At 35.9% G+C, this 21,547-nt stretch overlaps 3 long non-coding RNA genes and 1 pseudogene across 9 annotated transcripts; 3 read left to right on the forward strand and 1 right to left on the reverse strand.

Moving 5' to 3' along the window:
• Window positions 1–422: 422 nt before the first annotated feature.
• LOC137950617 (uncharacterized) lies at window positions 423–2,193 on the forward strand. Of its 2 annotated transcripts, XR_011111983.1 has the most exons (5): window positions 423–482; window positions 1,197–1,279; window positions 1,371–1,485; window positions 2,013–2,058; window positions 2,134–2,193. It is a non-coding gene; the product is annotated as an uncharacterized lncRNA (long non-coding RNA). The 2 variants fall into 2 exon arrangements; XR_011111982.1 differs by lacking the exon at window positions 2,134–2,193 and having other exon boundaries at window positions 2,013–2,103.
• Window positions 2,194–4,554: 2,361 nt separating this feature from the next.
• On the forward strand, window positions 4,555–8,948 carry LOC137950616 (uncharacterized). 3 transcript variants are annotated; one of them, XR_011111981.1, is made up of 8 exons: window positions 4,555–5,320; window positions 5,648–5,769; window positions 7,620–7,699; window positions 7,784–7,988; window positions 8,084–8,185; window positions 8,257–8,328; window positions 8,454–8,518; window positions 8,604–8,948. It is a non-coding gene; the product is annotated as an uncharacterized lncRNA (long non-coding RNA). The 3 variants fall into 3 exon arrangements; XR_011111980.1 differs by lacking the exon at window positions 4,555–5,320 and having other exon boundaries at window positions 5,335–5,769; window positions 7,784–7,854; window positions 7,948–7,988; XR_011111979.1 differs by lacking the exon at window positions 4,555–5,320 and having other exon boundaries at window positions 5,335–5,769.
• An 805-nt stretch (window positions 8,949–9,753) lies between these two features.
• LOC137950170 (mitogen-activated protein kinase kinase 5-like) lies at window positions 9,754–10,650 on the reverse strand (annotated as a pseudogene).
• Window positions 10,651–12,192: 1,542 nt separating this feature from the next.
• LOC137950767 (uncharacterized) lies at window positions 12,193–21,235 on the forward strand. 4 transcript variants are annotated; one of them, XR_011111995.1, is made up of 10 exons: window positions 12,193–12,274; window positions 12,989–13,071; window positions 13,163–13,277; window positions 13,822–13,867; window positions 13,943–13,998; window positions 19,919–20,153; window positions 20,247–20,287; window positions 20,383–20,484; window positions 20,556–20,813; window positions 20,899–21,235. It is a non-coding gene; the product is annotated as an uncharacterized lncRNA (long non-coding RNA). The 4 variants fall into 4 exon arrangements; XR_011111997.1 differs by having other exon boundaries at window positions 19,919–20,484; window positions 20,556–20,627; window positions 20,749–20,813; XR_011111996.1 differs by having other exon boundaries at window positions 19,919–19,998; window positions 20,083–20,484.
• The last annotated feature ends 312 nt before the right edge of the window (window positions 21,236–21,547 follow it).

Genomic DNA, 21,547 nt, shown 5'->3' on the forward strand with positions numbered 1-21,547 from the left:
GATATTGTAAAGGTAATGATTTGTTTAATTATTATTTTGTGATTATTTAATTAAATTTTAGTTATTTATTAGTTTATCACAAGTTAAAATATATTTTAGTTTATTAATAAAAAAATTTAATTACAACTATCTTAAGAGTTAATAGACTAATATCTTTTTTATATAAATTAATGAGTGAGAATTTAGATATTGCAAAATAATATTTTGATTAACTATTTTTATATTATAAAAGGAAGTATTTCTTCAATTATTTTATTATTATATATTTAATTAAATAATCTTAATTTCTACGTAAGAGTAGTAAAATATTATATTTTTACCGAATATCATTTCTTTTCTGATAATTTTATCCATAGGTTATTTAGTAACCCCCAAAAGTGCTTCCTTTCCTGCGATTAGCTTCTTATTTTCTACATTTTTAATTCTTCTCTGCTCGACTACCGTCTTCCCTCGATCATCGGTTCTTGTTGAGTTTTTTACTGGTAATGCAAGGTCGAAGTTGTTCTATTCTTCTTCTTCTACATGGTTTATTTTGATTGCATGTTACTTTTTTTTAACTGATTTTTTTTCTCCGTGTTGTCGTTCGAGAGTAATGTGTATAATAAAGGCATGAGGTCATTATTAAGGCTGTAAATTTTTGGGATTTCCTCTGTTTGTCGAATGGCGGAAGCCTCTGCATCTTCGTTGTTTTAGACATCCTAGTAAGTTTGAATACAGTTGATGCTGATTGCTCGTTCTAGTTGGTTCGATCTTTTTCTTCTTCTGTTTTTTTCTGTGAGATATCATACTACTCTTTTTTATCTAATGGAATAAAAGTAACATAAAAAGTAGGAATTTTCCTGGTTTTATGTGAAGCCAAGTAGATGCTGATGAGAGTAATTTTCATATCAACAAGACGTTCGGTCATGTATCATAACACAATCTCACAGTTATGCATGTTCAGGTTTCATTAGCATTTTTTCCGTTAAAACTTTACTTGAGATCAGTGTATTTGCTATTATTTTCAATTGCCACACGGTTTCTACAGTTCTAATTTCAGCGATTTTTATTTATATTTTGTGAGCACGCTCTTTTTTTTTGTCCCTTTTACGGCAAAAATTAATTAAAATATTTCCTTTCGGTTGGGTCATGTTTGATGCTTCAATTCCTTTGCATCTGGTAGTGTTGTTTCATTATGATTCCCTACTGCATTGCAGAGATCGCTTGCATGAGATAAAACATGGAAGCTAGAAAAATTCTTCTGTTACTCCTTTGTTTGGATATGTCTTTCCTGGCCGCTGTAAGTTATGTCTACTCGATTTTACTATTATCATTAGTTTTTTCTTTTCTTTTTTCTGAATTTTGTCTTGAGTATCTTATCCCATGGGCAGATTTCAGTGGGGTCACCTACGGTTGCCCTGCTGATGTTGATGCAAAATGTGGTGATGGAGCTTCGGATGAAAGGGAAGGTGAATCTTCCCTATTGTTCACCAAATTAAGTATGAGGTATGTGGTTAATCAGTTACGTCTACCTGCTTTCCTAGAAAGGATAAGCATATTTTGTATGGAAAAGCTTGGGATATTGCAAAAAAAATCAATGGAAGGTTTATGACTGCTTATTTCTACATCAAAGGTAGTTTTAGTTAAAATTATTATTTATTTATGTTGTACTTGAAATAATTGACTACTTTCGAAATAGCAAACTAATTAACTATTAGACGGTCTCTGTTGGATATTATATATGATGCAGTGAAATCATAGTTTCATATCATTAGTTGATGGCTTCTATTTGCTTGCCAATAACAAATGGCAAGGTGAATGATCCTTCTGTTGTGGTTCTGAGAGTCTTGGATGTTTGTTCCAAGTAGATTTACATATACAAATCTCTCAGAAAAGATCTACGAGTACTGAAGTATTTAGCTTTTGTGCAATCCTGCTCTGAAGGGCTTGGACTCTCAATTTGATTTCCTGTATAAGTTGCGGCCCTCTTTTTCACTCTTTCACAAAATAAGTATCTGTCTTTTATCTTTCAGGGTCTCTTTTGATTGAATCTAAACCTCAAGAACCCACCAAGCACCAGTAAGTTAAAAGATATCTTTTTAGTAAGAGAATTTGTTGTGCTGTTTCAACCTTTTAACTTTCTATATTTACCAGTTATGATTGGGATGCTGCTACTACAGAAAGTTTTCTACTAAAACATGGTGTTTTAGGTATGCATATGTTCATCTGTTTCAACAATTACTTTTTCTATAATCTTCTTTTGTGAACTAGATGAGTTTCCTTCTCCCACCATTAGACTAGATGAGTTTTGAGTATTCATCTTCATTCCCGTGAGCTGTTTCAGCTTCAGTTGCATTGCAATGACCTCTTTGAACCGAAAAAATCATGTGTTTGGCTTGATGAGTCATCAATTGCACCACCAACTCCAGTTGGGCTGGGGTTACCCATGGATTTGTTCTCAATTTTCAAATTCAGCCAGAGGGAGCCTCTTCCCTAGTTTGTCAGGTACATCTCTCTTAAATGTTGTGTTAGATTCTTTAAACGAATTCACCTATTTCCACCGACGTAAGATTGTTCCTTAATTTGTTTAACCATCGAATCTCAACAACAGTAACCAAATCAAAACCAGATGAAGAATGTCAACTTTGAGGTCAATCGCATCTGGGCACAAACCACTGCAATTCCTCTGAGATAATTGCGTACATGAGTATGGAGTAGGTCTCAACCATCAAAGATATTTGGGTCTATCATATCATTTTAAGCTGACACTTCAATTATCTTTTTCTAGAATGTGAAATCTACCCTTTCCATGCTGAGACTGAATGCCAGACATCATACTAGAAGGTTGTGACTATTAACCAAAGACTCAAGTCAAAAACATCACTTTTTTTTTAGAGATACTTTAATGACATATAGCAAAAACTTCTTCATGAACCAAACACCAAAATTACTGTCTTTCAAAAAAAATCACAGGCCAAAATTACTTTTGAAGGAAATCACTGGAACAGAAATACAGGCTTGATTAAGTTGGATGAATCAACTTGACCGGATGAAGTAATGAGCAGTGGGGATCAGTTCCCTTACTACACCAACTTATGAAAGTATATGAATCACCTTCCACAATAATCTGTTAAGGAGTGGTTGGACATTTGGATGAAGAGAAGCAGAATTTATTAATATAATGTAGGATACAACATACAATCAGGATGAGAAGATGAAATCATTCATTAAGAAGAGTAGAATCCCAAATATAGAACCAATTAATTACTAGGCTAAGCCTCCTTCTACCACCACTAGACTAGTGAATTTTTGAGTTTTCATCTACATTCCCGTGAGTTGTGGTTTCATTTCAGCTCATTAGAAAGCCCTGATGTGACCATTAACCAAAGGCTCAAGTCACACGCATCACTTCCTTTTGAGAGATACTCTAATGACATATGACAAAAACTTTTTCATGAACCAAAGTAAAAAAATACTCCATTTCAAAAAAATAAAAGGTCAAAATTACTGCTGAAAGAAATCACTGAAATAGAAATACAGGCACGATTAAGTTGGAAGATTCTCCTTGACCTGATGAAGTATTGTTCAGTGGGGATCAGATCCCTTACTATACCAGCTTATGAAAGTTTATGAATCACCTTCCACAATAAGCCGTTAATGAGTGGTTGGACATATGCATGAAGAGAAGCAGAATTTATTAACATAATGTAAGATACAAAATACAATCAAGAAGAGAAGATTAAATCATTCATTAAGAAGAGTAGAATCCCCAAATATGGAACCAATTAACTACTAAGCTAAGTCTCCTTCTACCACCACTAGACTGGTGAAGCTTTGAGTATTCATCTTTATTCCTGTGAGTTGTGCTTTCATATCAGCTTTAGTTGCATTGCAATGACTTCTTTGAGTAAAAAAAATCATGCGTTTGACTAGATGAGTCTCCAATTGCACCACCAACTCAAGTTGGACTGGGGCCACCCATGGATCTATTCTCAAAGTTCAATTTCACCCAGAGGTAGCCTCTTCCCTAGTTTGTTAGATGCGCCTCTCTAACATGCTGTGTCAAATTCTTTAAACGAACTCACTATGTCCACTGTCGTAAGATTGTTCAAAAATTTGTTAAACCATCGAATCTCAACAACCAAAACCAGATGAAAAATGTCAACTTCGAGGTCAATCGCTTCTTTGCACAGACCACTGCAATTCTTCTAAGATAATTGCATATATGTGTCTGGAGTAGGTCTCAACCATCAGAGTTACCATGGGTACATCAGAGATATTTGGAGTCTATAATGTCATTTTAAACTGTACACTTCTAGGGGGGCATCGAGTCGAGTTGAGCCCAAACTTGCCTATGTTCGAACCAAGTTTGATTTAAATATTTCAAACTCGAGCTCGAGCCCAATAATTTTAATCGAGTTCGAGCTCCAACATACATTTAAAACTTTGTAAAAAATACATGTCAAATAAACTTTATATAAAATTATGCATATATTTTACATAAAATTGGGCATGACCTATATATAATTCCTGCATAAAATTGGGCATGTGCTAGGGGAGAGGTAGGCCTGATAAGCTAATAATCCACATTGATTTGTTGTTAAAGTGTACAGAATAAAGGACTCCAATCAGTAGATAAGACTGAGACTGGTCAACAATAAAGAAAAGGGTGCTCTAATACCAAAGCCCACATGTCTAAGTGGCCGTCCTCTGGAGAAGTCCCTGATGACGAACTTTGAATCAAGACCACCTTTAACAGCTGCCAAGAAAAAAACATGTGAAACATTTCCAAAGGAAGTAGGATAACAATGCCAACAAGTTTGCCAAATACTCAAGAATGTTGTCACTAATGGGAAAGCATCATGAAATAATTTACACATGCCCAAACATTGCAAAATTACATCAATCACAACAGCTTGCTAAAAAGTAGAAAGTACCTTACCAAGGTCTCCAAGGAAGGAATTGCACACTGCTACAAATCAGGCAGACATGGTCCATAAGTACATAATGAGTAACAAAATTTCCTAAAGACACAATTTTGTGGGGAAGATAAGATCCAACAAATTAAAGTAGATCATTTGGTGATAAAAATAAAATAAAAAATGTATAAAAAGATACATTTGTATGGCCTGCTCTTAGAGTCTTGTACAGGTGTTGCTGGCTGGTGTCAATTATCTGCCAAAGAGATCAAACTCAATAAATTGATTGTAAGGACATTCATTTGAACAAGATGCAGCAGATTCTGTTAGTGTAATTCAATGAAGGCCTAACAAATTTGAAGGCAAAAATGGTTGTTTTGACTACGATCAATCTGGAAGGAACATCAGGAGGTTAGATACAGGTACACAGATAGTTTGATATACTCCACATTATGGAAAACAAAGTTCAAATTTTCTTTAGATGCCTTTATTTTCAGAAAACGATAACATTTCTCTTATGTCAAGTCAACATTTATCATTTATTTCTATGACATAATTGAGCACACTGAAAATCTTAAAAGTAGACAAAATACCTTCACATCACCACTGTCATCAGCATCAGCAAGAAAGGATGACTTGGATCTGAATGTAATCTGCAAAAACAAAGAGTGAAAATTTTGAAGTTCAAAGTTATATGTACATTATAGAAAATACAAGCATCATAATTGATTAATGGTTCCTATTCCCAGGAAGTTGCCCATATGAAGCCACTGAGTAAAATCGAAGAATTCAAATTTCAAGAAGTTACATCCTAGTTCCAACAAAATGTTTTCAAGTTTTGGAGGGGAGAAGGGGAAGAGAAAAAGACAATGTATTTCTCAATCTCTCTATTTTTATCTGTTTTATCTGTCTCGATGTCTGTAGGTGAATGTGGGCGGATAGGTAGGTGCAGCTTTATTCAGAACAGCGTAGGAGTTCACAGAATTTACCTGCTCCAAAGGCTTCCATGTAGATGCCTCCAAGTTAAAATAGACGTCATTGGTGATTAAAATTGATAGAAGTGATCAAATGTGAACAAAAGGAACCTACTGAGTGTTGGTATAAGTGTCAAGAACTAACACTATTACAGCATGATCTTGCAAGCTAGTTTTATTGAGCATTTATATTGCACTCATATTGAGTATCACTCGAACAATCAGCATGTAATTGTATGGGAGAGCTTCACATTGTAGGAGATATGAAAATAGGGTTTGACAAACTGATAACACAGCACAGAGAACTTAAGCCCAAATCAAAATCAACATTGATCGGGGATGCGAATCTGCTATTTTAACACCCATCAATTGGTTCACAACCATCATTAACTATTTGGGAGCAACTATCATTACTGAAAGCATTTACAAAACAGACATTCAGAAAAACAGTAACTAAACTCATTTAGCAATGACCTCTCATCCTCTCTTGAGAAGAGGGTGTATTCATAACATAGATTTAGGAACACAACACATACATATCATAAAATTTAAGGAAAACAAAACAGTTGACTAATGATAAATTGATACCTCATGCACATCAGAAAATATGACTTCTGTCCCTGAAGGGGCATAGATAACATTTTCATTTCCTGCCACAAGGAATGATCATGTTAGCAATACATCCATTTGAACCAAAAGGAGAGCAAAAAGCTTTTTTTCTATGAATGTTGATCACACACAGACGCACTACATCTGAAACCTTGGCGAGACTTGAATCCAAGACATCACACTAGAAACTCCTCAACTAGTCACTGGGTCTTAAAACAGTATCAGCAGGAGGCGTTCGTCCGATTGAAGATAAAAATGAAAAAAAAAATCAATTGTTAGGTCGGCGACGAAAAAAAAAATAGAAGATTAAGATAAAACAACTTACCTCTATTCTCAAAGTTCAATTTCAGCAAGAGGTAGCCTCTTCCTAGTTTGTCAGGTGCCCCTCTCGAACATGTTGTGTCAGATTCTTTTAACGGATTCACCTATGTCCACCGTCGTAAAACCGTTCATCAATTTGTTAAACCATCGAATCTCAACAACCAAAACCAGATGAAGAATGTCAACTTGGCGGTCAGTCGCATCTTGGCATAGACCACTGCAATTCCTCTGTGGTAATTGCGTACTTGAGTCTGGAGTAGGTCTCAACCATCAGAGTTACCATGGGTACATCAGAGATGGTTGGAGTCTATAATGTATTTTTAAACAGTACACTTCAATTCTCTTTTTCTTGAATGTGAAATCCGTCCTTTCTATGGTGAGACTTGAATGCAAGACATCATACTAGAAAGCCCCGGTGTGACCATTAACCAAAGGCTCAAGTCACACACATCACTTTCTTTTCAAAGATACTCTATTGACATATAACAAAGACTTTTTCATAAACAAAAGACCAAAATTACTCCATTTAAAAAAAAAAGGCCAAAATTACTGCTGAAAGAAATCACTGAAACAGAAATACAGACTCGATTAAGTTGGATGTAAAGATCCCTAGGGTAATGCCCACTTAGTTAATGAATTCTTGAAATCAATGATTTCAATCTATAAAGGGAATACAAACTCAACATTGAGTGTAACCATGCTACCCTATCCAAACACAGGTGTGGATTTATATTTTGCATTTGAAGTTAAATGTTTAGTTGAGTTTACAGATTATGCAATGTGGAGCCTTCCCTACTGATTTTTTTTGCTCTGGCAGCTGTTTCCATCAGCTTGAAACTGCAAGGATCAGTGGGTTGCTTGGAAACGTTGATGCAAACACCGGCGACCCCCAGATTGGTGAAAATTTGTTGTATTATATTTCTGAAAGGGAATGAATAGATTTTTGCTTTAATTAATAATGAAGACATTGCATTACAATAGGTTGGGACACTGATCAATTCCTCGTGGACATTGGAGAGGCAACTCTGATTATGCTAAGTATGGTTAGAAATGTAAGTCTCTATGTAGCTGTTTCAACTCCATAGCTAACAGATCTAGAAAGTTTAGGGACAGTTTGTTACTCAATTAGTTTTACTGGTGGATAGGGAGGGCTTGCACCTGATGGATTCAACTGTGATGCAAAACTGTGAGTTCTTTCCATGCAAATGTGTTCTAATGTGTATGCTTGTAAATTTTAGTTCTGACCCTTGACTCTTAACTTCTTACCAAATTGTTCCTCAGTCGGAGAGAGAGAGTACAGATCTAGAAGATTTATTCATTGCTCATATATCTGGGGTGGATACCCTGGCTCGAGGGCTTCGCATTGTTGTGTCACTTATTTAGGTCAGGATTTTCTCAACTCTTCTCTTTCAAGTGTGTAATCTGACATTTTCTTCTTTGGCATATACTACTAGGAGGGTGATTTGGATGAGCTGGTTAGGAAGCGATATGCAAGCTTTGACTCAGAAATTGGAACCATGATTGAGGTTGGATTCAATGCTTGAGATAATTAAAAAAAAGAAGACGAGGATACAGATGTATATTAAAGTAAACTCAGGTAGAATTTATTCCTTATTTGGTCATCTTCTCTTCTCTACATGGTGGAAAGCAGATTTTGAGAATCTAGAGAAAAAGGCCATGGAATGGGGAGAACCAGTTGTTCCTTCATGGAAGCAGGTACTTGGATCGTTTGAAGAGTTATTTCTTACTTGTTGCATATGCCACTGCAATCACAATAAAAATGTCAACTTTTCTTGAGCAGGAACTGGCTGAGATGATCTTCCAATCGGCTTTGTGATCAGACATAGACACTAGGAGAAACATCAGGATCTGAAGGTTCCATAATAGAGCTAGGAAGTTTTTGCAAATAATGGTCATAGCAACAGCAGCACAATCCAGATAGCTGCAGAACATGGTATCTAAGGTGATAGGGGATGCATGATAATGCTAGTGGCCAGACCCTCAGTCTCTACAATGATGATCATTGGTGTCAGAAGAGCTCATTTTTTTGTTTCTCTTGAACTGACTGGAATGTAAATGGGAATAAACTTTAGCCATTTCTATGGCGACTTCCAAGTGTTTTATTTCCCCTATCTATCTATTTCCCTTTGCCCATAATATACTTTTATAAGCATAAAAAAAGGATGGGTGCAGTTCAAAGAGTGTAGGTAACATTATTCAAAAGTCGAAATCCTGGTCAAGGGCGAGCCTACTCGGTTCATGCATTTGGCCCCCCGTGGAGTGGAAAAGAAGTCATGGCCATTGTTATTATTCAAATGATGCATAATGAGCTAGTAACTTTTTTTTCGCCCTCGTCTCCAGTTTTTTGTTCCACTACTGTCACAGTTCAATGAGTCCAGACGATTTGTCTTACATCCAAACAATAAATCTTCCAGTTTCAAGATCAAAATGTGAGAAGAAACCTATAATTGCCACAAGTATCAACAAGGGATCTCCACGTTTCGAGGTCAAAACTTAAGAAAAAACCTATAATTGCCTCAACAAGTGTCCACTAGTGATTCTAATGCCTTATAATTCTCCATTTTTTCAACGATAAATGTTGCAGTTTCAAGGTCAAAATGTAAGAAAAAACCTTCAATTGCCTCAACAAGTGTCCACCAATGATCCCCGGATAACTATTGATTTTTTATTTTCATTACTATCCAGAAAAAAAGCTTCGGAAGATCCATGTCAATTTCATACTTCAAAAGTTCACAATTCTTTGATTCATTCTGCTATGCCTCCTCCAAGGAGACCATTCATGAGGTGCCTATTTGTTGGTATATATGATCACAGTTAAAGAGCAGAGTTAAGACCAACACTTGCACAAAAGGTGGACAGAGAATTTATGCCAACCTAATCAATCCAATCTTTCAAAATAAAGATACCCCAACAATGCGAGAGAGAACCATCAAACAACACTAAAAACACAGTTGAAAATCAAATGGAAAATCAACTAGTGATAATCTCTCCCATTTCCAATTGTCTCATGTATCCAAGAACAGGAGGAAAAAAAACAAAAAAGATTACAAAAAAAAAATATACTGAACTCCTGCCGCTTCCCGATTAAAAGGAAAAGGAAATAAAAGAAGAAAAGAAACGAAGCATATCTATGTAAAAAAAAAAAAAAAAAAAAGTGGAAGAAGGATGCAGATATTTCTTGTTTTTCCTTCATTGATTGGCTGCTCATAGCAGCAAAGAACAAATAATGGAAAAGAAAGTAAAGACCCTCCCATTGAATAAAAGAAAGGCCCCTAATCACCCATGAGTTAATGAATGTCCCCAAGAACCACTCAAGAATGCTTAAACCAAGACTCCAGATATCCCCTGCGTATCCGTCGTAGCTGCCGTGGTTAAGATCGGTGTTGATCCGCTCTGAACTCATGTACGCGATTGTCCCAACAGAGGAGTTGCAGGGGTCCATGGTCTGTGCCAAAATACGACAGACCCCGAAGTCGGCGATCTTGACCTGGTTTTGATCGTTAATGACAAGGTTCGAGGGTTTAATATCGCCATGAACGATTTTGCGGCGGTGGAGATAAGCGAGTCCTTGAAGAATCTATCGCGCTGCATCGGAAAGAAGCGGCTCAGGGAGGCGACGACCGTCAAGAGAACAACCCCCATGCATAAACTGCAGCAAGACTTGGATCTCTCCAGCGTTGTCGAACATACCGTGGCAACGGACAATATGAGGGTTATCTGCCGTGCGAAGAATTTCGATCTCGCGGCAGATCTGGCGTCGGACGGACGGCCTCCTCCTGATTTCCGTAAATTACTTTCAGCGCGTAAGTCCGGTTGCGAACCATGTAAATCAATAATATTTTTTAAAATAATTAATAATTTTTTTACATTTTCATATTAAATATAAGGTAATGAAAATGTATAAGATTTTTAAATTACTTTTTAAATTAAAAATAACTAAAATTAATAATAAAAATAAAATAGGAGAAAAAACGTTTACTGACATCCCAAGCTGGCATGTTGACGATGTGTCATGAGTTTTTGGCATAAGTAGTTTGACCTTGTATTATTCAATACTTTAATAAATTGAGAATTTTTTTTTTTTTTTGAGATTTAGTTGGTATAATATTAGATGAAGCAAGAACTATGAACAAGTTGTGACTTGTAACTTATATTTGTTGTAAGAGTTATTTTTCTATCTAGTTGAAGCCATAGATTTGGAAGGGACCAGGGTTGTATAAACGGGATTTGAAAGGTATTGCTACTGAGTTTATAGTAGTTGTGCGAGTTTTGTGCATTTTAAATAATTAAATCAATGTAATAAAATCTTACGTGATGTTGTCGATCACATCAAGATGAATGGGGTACATGAAAAGTAGACGAAATCTCATAGTTGTTGGCAAGTGTCATAGGCACCTAAATTTTTGCCAAGTTTGAAGCCACAACGAATATTTGATTAAATATTTTGATATTGTAAAGGTAAGGATTGTTGGAATTATGATTTCAAATATATTATTTATAAAATACAATTACCATGATATTAGAAGCGTGGGGCCCACTTCTAGATGTTTTATCATTGGATATTAGTACAGGGAATAATGGCCAACACATCCCCCTGTTGGGGTAGATTAATTGGATGTTGTGACTTAGTGGACACATCCCTTGGGAATAAGGAGATGTATCTCTCACCTTAGGAGATGTATCTCTCCTTGGAGGGTCTGCCAATGCTCAGGCTATTATTTGGGCATGCCTGTTAACACGCGGGCTTGTGTAGTCCGGGTCTGTAATGACCCAACACCATAAACCAAACCGGGTTTTGCTAATATAATGAGCCAGAATGTGTTTTAAGAGTTGTTTTTACCCAAAATTTTATTTTTAATAGAATTTCCATGTTATTTGGAATTTATTTGGCTATTTGAGATCCAAGACTATAGGTATGAAAATTTATAAGTTGATATCTTATAAATAGTTCATATCTAATTGGTTTAGTTGTTGGATAATTATTTCTTTGCTATAATTTCTTAAAGTATTTATAATTTGTCTTATTGCATGCTTTGTTATATATTTATGTATTTTATGTGAAAATTAATTTAATTATATAATTAGATTAGTATATTATAAATTAATTCATATGAATCCCCAAATGGTAAGTATGAATTAATTTATTTGATTGTTTGTGATATTATTGTTTGTTTATTACGTGTGGAATGATTTGACTAGTAACTATTATAAAAGTAAGTATATTGTTTAATTAAATAATCCTAATTTTTACGTAAGAGTAGTAAAATATTATATTTTATATTTTTACCGAAAATCATTTCTATTCTGATAATTTTATCCATCGGTTATTTAGTAACCCCCAAAAGTGCTTCCATTCCTGCGATTAGCTTCTTATTTTCTACATATTTAACCTTCTTCTCTGCTCGACTACCGTCTTCCCTCGATCATCGGTTCTTGTTGAATTTTGTACTGGTAATGCAAGGTCGAAGTTGTTCTATTCTTCTTCTGTTTTCCCATAGTTTATTTTGATTGCGTGTTACTTTTTTTTAACTGATTTTTTTTCTCCGTGTTGTCGTTCGAGAGTAATGTGTGTAAAGGCATGAGGTCATTATTAAGGCTGTAAATTTTTGGGATTTCCTCTGTTTGTCGAATGGCGGAAGCCTCTGCATCTTCGTTGTTTTAGACATCCTAGTAAGTTTGAATACAGTTGATGCTGATTGCTCGTTCTAGTTGGTTCGATCTTTTTCTTCTTCTGATTTTTTCTGTGAGATATCATACTACTCTTTTTTATCTAATGGAATAAAAGTAACATAAAAAGTAGGAATTTTCCTGGTTTTATGTGAAGCCAAGTAGATGCTGATGAGAGTAATTTTCATATCAACAAGACGTTCGGTCATGTATCATAACACAATCTCACAGTTATGCATGTTCAGGTTTCATTAGCATTTTTTCCGTTAAAACTTTACTTGAGATCAGTGTATTTGCTATTATTTTCAATTGCCACACGGTTTCTACAGTTCTAATTTCAGCGATTTTTATTTATATTTTGTGAGCATGCTCTTTTTTTTTGTCCCTTTTACGGCAAAAATTAATTAAAATATTTCCTTTCGGTTGGGTCATGTTTGATGCTTCAATTCCTTTGCATCTGGTAGTGTTGTTTCATTATGATTCCCTACTGCATTGCAGAGATCGCTTGCATGAGATAAAACATGGAGGCTAGAAAAATTCTTCTGTTACTCCTATGTTTGGATATGTCTTTCCTGGCCGCTGTAAGTTATGTCTACTCGATTTTACTATTATCATTAGTTTTTTCTTTTCTTTTTTCTGAATTTTGTCTTGAGTATCTTATCCCATGGGCAGATTTCAGTGGGGTCACCTACGGGTGCCCTGCTGATGTTGATGCAAAATGTGGTGATGGAGCTTCGGATGAATGGGAAGGTGAATCTTCCCTATTGTTCACCAAATTAAGTATGAGGTATGTGGTTAATCAGTTATGTCTACCTGCTTTCCTAGAAAGGTTAAGCATATTTTGTATGGAAAAGCTTGGGATATTGCAAAAAAAATCAATGGAAGGTTTATGACTGCTTATTTCTACATCAAAGGTAGTTTTAGTTAAGTATTGGTACATAATTAAAATTATTATTTATTTATGTTGTACTTGAAATAATTAACTATTTCGAAATAGTAAACTAATTAAATATTAGAGGTTCTCTGTTGGATATTATATATGATGCAGTGAAATCATAGTTTCATATCATTAGTTGATGGCTTCTATTTGCTTGCCAATAACAAATGGCAAGGTGAATGATCCTTCTGTTGGGGTTCTGAGAGTCTTGTATGTTTGTTCCAAGTAGATTTACATATACAAATCTCTCAGAAAAGACCTACGAGTACTGAAGTATTTAGCTTTTGTGCAATCCTGCTCTGAAGGGCTTGGACTCTCAATTTGATTTCCTGTATAAGATGCGGCCCTCTTTTTCACTCTTTCACAAAATAATTATCTGTCTTTTATCTTTCAGGGTCTCTTTTGATTGAATCTGAACCTCAAGAACCCACCAAGCAGCAGTAAGTTAAAAGATATCTTTTTAGTAAGAGAATTTGTTGTGCTGTTTCAACCTTTTAACTTTCTATATTTACCAGTTATGATTGGGATGCTGCTACTACAGAAATTTTTCCACTAAAACATGGTGTTTTAGGTATGCATATGTTCATCTGTTTCAACAATTACTTTTTCTATAATCTTCTTTTGTGAACTTCGAGATTTTTTTATTTTTTGAGAAATTGTAAATGAGCTTTTACTAAGAGAGAAGAGAGTACAACAGGCCCTTCCTAAGGAGAAGGAAGGGCAAGGAGAGAAATACATTGAAAGAATACAATAAAAAAAATTATGGTGTAGATGGCAAGATCCGAAAAAGAAGTTCCTTCCTTCACAGGCAAGCTTGTCTGCAGCTGTGTTGTATGACCTTGGGAAATGGTGCCATGTGGTTGTGAGGTTCTATGTTGTTCATAATCTCCTTGACCAGATGATGTAATGTCCAGTGGGGATCAGTTCCCTTACTACACCAGCTAATGAAAGTATAGGAATCACCTTCCACAATAAGCGGTTAATGAGTGGTTGGACATCTGCATGAAGAGAATCAGAATGTATTAATATAATGTAAGATACAACTTACAATCAGGAAGAGAAAGAAAATCATTCATCAACGAGAGTGGAATCCCCAAATATAGATCCAATTAACTACAAGGCTAAGTTTCCTTCTCCCACCATTAGACTAGATGAGTTTTGAGTATTCATCTTCATTCCCGTGAGCTGTTTCAGCTTCAGTTGCATTGCAATGACCTCTTTGAACCGAAAAAATCATGTGTTTGGCTTGATGAGTCATCAATTGCACCACCAACTCCAGTTGGGCTGGGGTTACCCGTGGATTTGTTCTCAAATTTCAAATTCAGCCAGAGGGAGCCTCTTCCCTAGTTTGTCAGGTACATCTCTCTTAAATGTTGTGTTAGATTCTTTAAACGAATTCACCTATTTCCACCGACGTAAGATTGTTCCTTAATTTGTTTAACCATCGAATCTCAACAACAGTAACCAAATCAAAACCAGATGAAGAATGTCAACTTTGAGGTCAATCGCATCTGGACACAAACCACTGCAATTCCTCTGAGATAATTGCGTACATGAGTATGGAGTAGGTCTCAACCATCAAAGATATTTGGGTCTATCATATCATTTTAAGCTGACACTTCAATTATCTTTTTCTTGAATGTGAAATCTACCCTTTCCATGCTGAGACTGAATGCCAGACATCATACTAGAAGGTTGTGACTATTAACCAAAGACTCAAGTCAAAAACATCACTTTTTTTTAGAGATACTTTAATGACATATAGCAAAAACTTCTTCATGAACCAAACACCAAAATTACTCTCTTTCAAAAAAAATCACAGGCCAAAATTACTTTTGAAGGAAGTCACTGGAACAGAAATACAGGCTTGATTAAGTTGGATGCATCAACTTGACCGGATGAAGTAATGAGCAGTGGGGATCAGTTCCCTTACTACACCAACTTATGAAAGTATATGAATCACCTTCCACAATAATCTGTTAAGGAGTGGTTGGACATTTGGATGAAGAGAAGCAGAATTTATTAATATAATGTAGGATACAACATACAATCAGGATGAGAAGATGAAATCATTCATTAAGAAGAGTAGAATCCCAAATATAGAACCAATTAATTACTAGGCTAAGCCTCCTTCTACCACCACTAGACTAGTGAATTTTTGAGTTTTCATCTACATTCCCGTGAGTTGTGGTTTCATTTCAGCTCATTAGAAAGCCCCGATGTGACCATTAACCAAAGGCTCAAGTCACACGCATCACTTCCTTTTGAGAGATACTCTAATGACATATGACAAAAACTTTTTCATGAACCAAAGTAAAAAAATACTCCATTTCAAAAAAATAAAAGGTCAAAATTACTGCTGAAAGAAATCACTGAAATAGAAATACAGGCACGATTAAGTTGGAAGATTCTCCTTGACCTGATGAAGTATTGTTCAGTGGGGATCAGATCCCTTACTATACCAGCTTATGAAAGTTTATGAATCACCTTCCACAATAAGCCGTTAATGAATGGTTGGACATATGCATGAAGAGAAGCAGAATTTATTAACATAATGTAAGATACAAAATACAATCAAGAAGAGAAGATTAAATCATTCATTAAGAAGAGTAGAATCCCCAAATATGGAACCAATTAACTACTAAGCTAAGTCTCCTTCTACCACCACTAGACTGGTGAAGCTTTGAGTATTCATCTTTATTCCTGTGAGTTGTGCTTTCATATCAGCTTTAGTTGCATTGCAATGACTTCTTTGAGTAAAAAAAATCATGCATTTGACTAGATGAGTCTCCAATTGCACCACCAACTCAAGTTGGACTGGGGCCACCCATGGATCTATTCTCAAAGTTCAATTTCACCCAGAGGTAGCCTCTTCCCTAGTTTGTTAGATGCGCCTCTCTAACATGCTGTGTCAAATTCTTTAAACGAACTCACCTATGTCCACTGTCGTAAGATTGTTCAACAATTTGTTAAACCATCGAATCTCAACAATCAAAACCAGATGAAAAATGTCAACTTCGAGGTCAATCGCTTCTTTCCACAGACCACTGCAATTCTTCTAAGATAATTGCATATATGTGTCTGGAGTAGGTCTCAACCATCAGAGTTACCATGGGTACATCAGAGATATTTGGAGTCTATAATGTCATTTTAAACTGTACACTTCTAGGGGGGCATCGAGTCGAGTTGAGCCCGAACCTGCCTATGTTCGAACCAAGTTTGATTTAAATATTTCAAACTCGAGCTCGAGCCCAATAATTTTAATCGAGTTCGAGCTCCAACATACATTTAAAACTTTGTAAAAAATACATGTCAAATAAATTTTATATAAAATTATGCATATATTTTACATAAAATTGGGCATGACCTATATATATAATTCCTGCATAAAATTGGGCATGTGCTAGGGGAGAGGTAGGCCTGATAAGCTAATAATCCACATTGATTTGTTGTTAAAGTGTACAGAATAAAGGACTCCAATCAGTAGATAAGACTGAGACTGGTCAACAATAAAGAAAAGGGTGCTCTAATACCAAAGCCCACATGTCTAAGTGGCCGTCCTCTGGAGAAGTCCCTGATAACGAACTTTGAATCAAGACCACCTGTAACAGCTGCCAAGAAAAAAACATGTGAAACATTTCCAAAGGAAGTAGGATAACAATGCCAACAAGTTTGCCAAATACTCAAGAATGTTGTCACTAATGGGAAAGCATCATGAAATAATTTACACATGCCCAAACATTGCAAAATTACATCAATCACAACAGCTTGCTAAAAAGTAGAAAGTACCTTACCAAGGTCTCCAAGGAAGGAATTGCACACTGCTACAAATCAGGCAGACATGGTCCATAAGTACATAATGAGTAACAAAATTTCCTAAAGACACAATTTTGTGGGGAAGATAAGATCCAACAAATTAAAGTGGATCATTTGGTGATAAAAATAAAATAAAAAATGTATAAAAAGATACATTTGTATGGCCTGCTCTTAGAGTCTTGTACAGGTGTTGCTGGCTGGTGTCAATTATCTGCCAAAGAGATCAAACTCAATAAATTGATTGTAAGGACATTCATTTGAACAAGATGCAGCAGATTCTGTTAGTGTCATTCAATGAAGGCCTAACAAATTTGAAGGCAAAAATGGTTGTTTTAACTACGATCAATCTGGAAGGAACATCAGGAGGTTAGATACAGGTACACAGATAGTTTGATATACTCCACATTATGGAAAACAAAGTTCAAATTTTCTTTAGATGCCTTTATTTTCAGAAAACGATAACATTTCTTATGTCAAGTCAACATTTATCATTTATTTCTATGACATAATTGAGCACACTGAAAATCTTAAAAGTAGACAAAATACCTTCACATCACCACTGTCATCAGCATCAGCAAGAAAGGATGACTTGGATCTGAATGTAATCTGCAAAAACAAAGAGTGAAAATTTTGAAGTTCAAAGTTATATGTACATTATAGAAAATACAAGCATCATAATTGATTAATGGTTCCTATTCCCAGGAAGTTGGCCATATGAAGCCACTGAGTAAAATCAAAGAATTCAAATTTCAAGAAGTTACATCCTAGTTCGAACAAAATGTTTTCAAGTTTTGGAGGGGGGAAGGGGAAGAGAAAAAGACAATGTATTTCTCAATCTCTCTATTTTTATCTGTTTTATCTGTCTCGATGTCTGTAGGTGAATGTGGGCGGATAGGTAGGTGCAGCTTTATTCAGAACAGCGTAGGAGTTCACAGAATTTACCTGCTCCAAAGGCTTCCATGCAGATGCCTCCAAGTTAAAATAGACGTCATTAGTGATTAAAATTGATAGAAGTGATCAAATGTGAACAAAAGGAACCTACTGAGTGTTGGTATAAGTGTCAAGAACTAACACTATTACAGCATGATCTTGCAAGCTAGTTTTATTGAGCATTTATATTGCACTCATATTGAGTATCACTTGAACAATCAGCATGTAATTGTATGGGAGAGCTTCACATTGTAGGAGATATGAAAATAGGGTTTGACAAACTGATAACACAGCACAGAGAACTTAAGCCCAAATCAAAATCAACATTGATTGGGGATGCGAATCTGCTGTTTTAACACCCATCAATTGGTTCACAACCATCATTAACTATTTGGGAGCAACTATCATTACTGAAAGCATTTACAAAACAGACATTCAGAAAAACTGTAACTAAACTCATTTAGCAATGACCTCTCATCCTCTCTTGAGAAGAGGGTGTATTCATAACATAGATTTAGGAACACAACACATACATATCATAAAATTTAAGGAAAACAAAACAGTTGACTAATGATAAATTGATACCTCATGCACATCAGAAAATATGACTTCTGTCCCTGAAGAGGCATAGATAACATTTTCATTTCCTGCCACAAGGAATGATCATGTTAGCAATACATCCATTTGAACCAAAAGGAGAGCAAAAAGCTTTTTTTCTATGAATGTTGATCACACACAGACGCACTACATCTGAAACCTTGGCGAGACTTGAATCCAAGACATCACACTAGAAACTCCTCAACTAGTCACTGGGTCTTAAAACAGTATCAGTAGGAGGCATTCGTCCGATTGAAGATAAAAATGAAAAAAAAAATCAATTGTTAGGTCGGCGACGAAAAAAATATAATAGAAGATTAAGATAAAACAACTTACCTCTATTCTCAAAGTTCAATTTCAGCAAGAGGTAGCCTCTTCCTAGTTTGTCAGGTGCCCCTCTCGAACATGTTGTGTCAGATTCTTTTAACGGATTCACCTATGTCCACCGTCGTAAAACCGTTCATCAATTTGTTAAACCATCGAATCTCAACAACCAAAACCAGATGAAGAATGTCAACTTGGCGGTCAGTCGCATCTTGGCATAGACCACTGCAATTCCTCTGTGGTAATTGCGTACTTGAGTCTGGAGTAGGTCTCAACCATCAGAGTTACCATGGGTACATCAGAGATGGTTGGAGTCTATAATGTATTTTTAAACAGTACACTTCAATTCTCTTTTTCTTGAATGTGAAATCCGTCCTTTCTATGGTGAGACTTGAATGCAAGACATCATACTAGAAAGCCCCGGTGTGACCATTAACCAAAGGCTCAAGTCACACACATCACTTTCTTTTCAAAGATACTCTATTAACATATAACAAAGACTTTTTCATAAACAAAAGACCAAAATTACTCCATTTAAAAAAAAAGGCCAAAATTACTGCTGAAAGAAATCACTGAAACAGAAATACAGACTCGATTAAGTTGGATGTAAAGATCCCTAGGGTAATGCCCACTTAGTTAATGAATTCTTGAAATCAATGATTTCAATCTATCAAGGAAATACAAACTCAACATTGAGTGTAACCATGCTACCCTATCCAAACACAGGTGTGGATTTATATTTTGCATTTGAAGTTAAATGTTTAGTTGAGTTTACAGATTATGCAATGTGGAGCCTTCCCTACTGAATTTTTTTGCTCTGGCAGCTGTTTCCATCAGCTTGAAACTGCAAGGATCAGTGGGTTGCTTGGAAACGTTGATGCAAACACCGGCGACCCCCAGATTGGTGAAAATTTGTTGTATTATATTTCTGAAAGGGAATGAATAGATTTTTGCTTTAATTAATAATGAAGACATTGCATTACAATAGGTTAGGACACTGATCAATTCCTCGTGGACATTGGAGAGGCAACTCTGATTATGCTAAGTATGGTTAGAAATGTAAGTCTTGATGTAGCTGTTTCAACTCCATAGCTTACAGATCTAGAAAGTTTAGGGAGAGTTTGTTACTCAATTAGTTTTACTGGTGAATAGGGAGGGCTTGCACCTGATGGATTCAACTGTAATGCAAAACTGTGAGTTCTTTCCATGCAAATGTGTTCTAATGTATATGCTTGTAAATTTTAGTTCTGACCCTTGACTCTTAACTTCTTACCAAATTGTTCCTCAGTCGGAGAGAGAGAGTACAGATCTAGAAGATTTATTCATTGCTCATATATCTGGGATGGATACCCTGGCTCGAGGGCTTTGCAGTGTTGCGGCACTTATTGAGGTCAGGATTTTCTCAACTCTTCTCTTTCAAGTGTGTAATCTGACATTTTCTTCTTTGGCATATACTACTAGGAGGGTGATTTGGATGAGCTGGTTAGGAAGCGATATGCAAGCTTTGACTCAGAAATTGGAGCCATGATTGAGGTTGGATTCAATGCTAGAGATAATTAAAAAAAAGAAGACGAGGATACAGATGTATATAAAAGTAAACTCAGGTAGAATTTATTCCTTATTTGGTCATCTTCTCTACATGGTGGAAAAACAGATTTTGAGAATCTAGAGAAAAAGGCCATGGAATGGGGAGAACCAGTTGTTCCTTCAGGGAAGCAGGTACTTGGATCGTTTGAAGAGTTATTTCTTACTTGTTGCATATGCCACTGCAATCACAATAAAAATGTCAACTTTTCTTGAGCAGGAACTGGCTGAGATGATCTTCCAATCGGCTTTGTGATCAGACATAGACACTAGGAGAAACATCAGGATCTGAAGGTTCCATAATAGAGCTAGGAAGTTTTTGCAAATAATGGTCATAGCAACAGCAGCACAATCCAGGTAGCTGCAGAACATGGGATCTAAGGTGATAGGGGATGCATGATAATGCTAGTGGCCAGATCCTCAGTCTCTACAATGATGATCATTGGTGTCAGAAGAGCTCATTTTTTTGTCTCTTGAACTGACTGGAATGTAAATGGGAATAAACTTTAGCCATTTCTATGGCGACTTCCAAGTGTTTTATTTCCCCTATCTATCTATTTCCCTTTGCCCATAATATACTTTTATAAGCATAAAAAAAGGATGGGTGCAGTTCAAAGAGTGTAGGTAACATTATTCAAAGTCGAAATCCTGGTGAAGGGCGAGCCTACTCGGTTCATGCATTTGGCCCCCCGAGGAGTGGAAAAGAAGTCATGGCCATTGTTATTATTCAAATGATGCATAATGAGCTAGTAACTTTTTTTTCGCCCTCGTCTTCAGTTTTTTGTTCCACTACTGTCACAGTTCAATGAGTCCAGACGATTTGTCTTACATCCAAACAATAAATCTTCCAGTTTCAAGGTCAAAATGTG

Source organism: Aristolochia californica, unplaced genomic scaffold (genome assembly GCF_029961685.1).
Source record: "Aristolochia californica isolate CCGP_79_NKW_82.1479 unplaced genomic scaffold, dmAriCali1.0.hap1 SCAF_14, whole genome shotgun sequence".
Lineage (NCBI taxonomy): Eukaryota > Viridiplantae > Streptophyta > Magnoliopsida > Piperales > Aristolochiaceae > Aristolochia > Aristolochia californica.